The sequence below is a fragment of the Microtus ochrogaster genome, chromosome 7 (assembly GCF_000317375.1).
Source record: "Microtus ochrogaster isolate Prairie Vole_2 chromosome 7, MicOch1.0, whole genome shotgun sequence".
In the NCBI taxonomy this organism is placed as follows: Eukaryota; Metazoa; Chordata; class Mammalia; order Rodentia; family Cricetidae; genus Microtus; species Microtus ochrogaster.
In genome coordinates, this window is record NC_022014.1 from 49,229,970 (window position 1) to 49,233,151 (window position 3,182).

Here is a 3,182-nt window from a genome sequence, read left to right on the forward strand (position 1 = left end):
CACACACACACACACACACACACACACACACACACACACAAACACCCACCCTACTAAACCCAGGCACTGTGCTCCTTCATCTGGCTTCTGTAACTCTTATGAAGGTCTTAGCAATCACTTGTTCTATGAATGATTTTTCAAATGTGAGCCAATGAAGACTGAAAGATCCTAACTACCCTTTTGCTCGTACTCCAGTATCCACACCTGTGCAATAAATCACTGCTAAATACATGGGTGAAATGACCCTGGGAAACTCTAGGTAGCCACCCTTTCTTTTCTAATCCTTTAGCTGAGAATTGATTGGACTTCATATGACTGTCACTAGTATATTCTCTCTCTCTCTCTCTCTCTCTCTCTCTCTCTCTCTCTCTCTCTCTCCTTTCCTCTTTCCTTGTTTCTTCTCTCCTTCCCACCATGCCACTATTTCATCACGTTTTTTTTCCTATATCATCTTTCCAGGTATATTGTTTTTATGTTTGGTTCTTCTCTGTTTTCTTCCTTTTCACATGGAAACACTTTTTATGTATAATTTCTACTTTTACGCTTATTTTAAATTTACATATGATGATGTGAACAACTATAGGGTATAGCATAATAATTGGAACATGCATGCCATATGTAATAACCTAATCAGAGTAATTTGCATTTCTATGGACTCAAAATTTTTGTTTTTTCTATGTGTTGAGACTCTTCTATAATTTTGAAATATATAATGAATTGTTTGAAATGTAGTCATATTTCTGGGACATAGAAGATGAGAATGTGTTTACCCATACGAGGACATTTTACCGATCAGTCAAGTAGTTCCTCTCTCATCTCACCTTTACCCTGACAGGCCTCCAGTCTATGACGTCAGCTTTGTAAGTGTCACTGTGTGACTAAGAAGCCCTGGTATCTGACTGTCTCTGTCTTGCTTGTTTCACTTACTGTAATGTCGTCCAGTTCTAACCATATCGCTGAACATATCAGGACTTCATTCTTTTTTTTAAAAATATTTACTTATTTATTATGTATACAATATTCTGTCTTGTGTGTATGGCTGAAGGCCAGAAGAGGGCACCAGACCCCATTACAGATGGTTGCAAGCCACCATGTGGTTGCTGGGAATTGAACTCAGGACCTTTGGAAGAGCAGGCAATGCTCTTAACCTCTGAGCCATCTCTCCAGCCCCAGGACTTCATTCTTTTTATGATCAATTAACATTTTATTGCATATATACACCACATTTTCTCTGTGCGCTCAATCACTGATGGACATCCGATTGCACCTTATTTTCGCTGTGATGAATAGTGCTGTAGATACAGAAGCTGAAGAGAGCACCTTCTGCTTCACACCCTGCAGCCCAACAGCAGCGCAGTTGATGGTGAGATGCTGTTGCCTTCCTCCCTTCTTTCCACATTGCCCCAATGCTTCTGTCTTTTTTCTAAGTAATTAAAATCAGATCACATCTGAATCTTGATATACTTCATAGAGTACCTCTGTTCATATTTTCCTTAATTGATACATATTCTGCAGAAGAGTAGCCACCGTAAAAGACAGCAGAAATGGCCATAGATGAGAGCAGACATGGCCAGGGTCACTTTTATGAAGATATGAGCACTCTTGTTCAGTGTCTCAGCATATAGCCATCTGCACGGCATGACACCATGAATGTAGATTTGGGAAAGTGTTGCTATTCTGATTTGAGCTTCTCTCACTAGCAGCTGTGCCTAGACACCATGTCCATTCACTCCAGAAGGATCACTCATCTTATTCTAAAACTCAATCCTTTGGAAATTTAAAATATGATTCAACACGTTGTACGATGCCTCTAAACACAACACAAGAGTGGTTTTCATGAGGCCACCACTTCCAACTTCCAGACAAGAAAAGAGATGAGACTACGAAGTTTGGCAAAGGTATTTTCTAGTGATTAAAGGCTCTTGGTCCAAGCGTAGAATGTGTTTCAGAATATGAATGTTATTACACATATTTTATTACTCCTCATCCTCCCTTCTACCTGGAGTCTGTGCCTCTCCCTAACACCATCCACAGAGCCCCCTTCACATCCTTGTTCCTCAGGGTATAAATCAGAGAGTTAAGCATGGGGGTGATGATGGTATAAAAAAGACAAGAAAATTTCCATCCTTCTCAGAGTACCTGTGCACAGGTTGGAGGTAGGTGGAGATGGCTGAGCCATAAAACAGGGTAACCACAATGAGGTGAGACGCACAAGTCCCAAAAGCCTTTCTGCGACCAGCCATTGACTTGATGTTCAGCACTGCCCTGGCAATGTGGGCATAGGAGCCCAGAATTAGCACTAATGGGCAGACTAAGATAATGACCCGGGCCACAAACAGGTTGGTCTCTGTTCCTCCTGTGTCCTCACAGGCCAACTTGAGGAGAACAGGCAGCTCGCAGAAGAAGTGGTTCAGCTGGTGTCCACAGAGCGGCATGGCCATCACGAGGCTTGTCTGGATCAGAGAGTTCACGAGTCCTCCCACCCAGGAGAATATAACCAATGCCCTGCAGAGAAGGGGATGCATAATGGTTGTGTAGTGGAGTGGGCGACACACGGCAGCATAGCGGTCGATAGCCATTGCCACCAAAAGCACACATTCGGTTCCTCCCAGTGAGAGCATTATGAAGAGCTGGGCCACACACCTTGCAAAGCTGATGGTCCTGTCGAGTCCAGAGAGGTTGACCAGCAGCTGGGGGACAGTGCTGGCGGTGTAGCAGAGGTCCAGGAAGGAGAGGTGGCAGAGAAAGTAGTACATGGGTGTGTGTAGGCGAACGTCCAGTCGTGACAGAATGATGATCACGGTGTTGCCGAAGAGAGTCAGAGAGTAGAGAACAGAGATGAAGACAAAAAAGACAGGTTCTAGGTGAGGCCAGTCGGAGAAGCCCAGCAGCAGGAAGCCGTCTTCTGAACTGGTGTTCAGGCTTTCCATGCTCTCCCACCTGCACAAAGAGAACACAACTCAATTCTCCCTAGAGAGAACATGAATGGATGCAGTTCATATTGTAATAACATGCATGGTACATATGAATATCTCAGGAATATAGGAATAGTCTTGGAAGAATTAACAAATCTACAATATATCTCAGTTCGTGGCACAACAATTTAGGCATCCGTGCTCTATAGTTTTATTAATAATTTTTGAAATCACATAATAAAAATAATATATTTACTGTAGAAAAGA

At 42.8% G+C, this 3,182-nt stretch overlaps 1 pseudogene; it reads right to left on the reverse strand.

The window, feature by feature from the left end:
• Positions 1-1,995: 1,995 nt before the first annotated feature.
• Positions 1,996-2,930, reverse strand: LOC101984453 (annotated as a pseudogene).
• Positions 2,931-3,182: the final 252 nt, after the last annotated feature.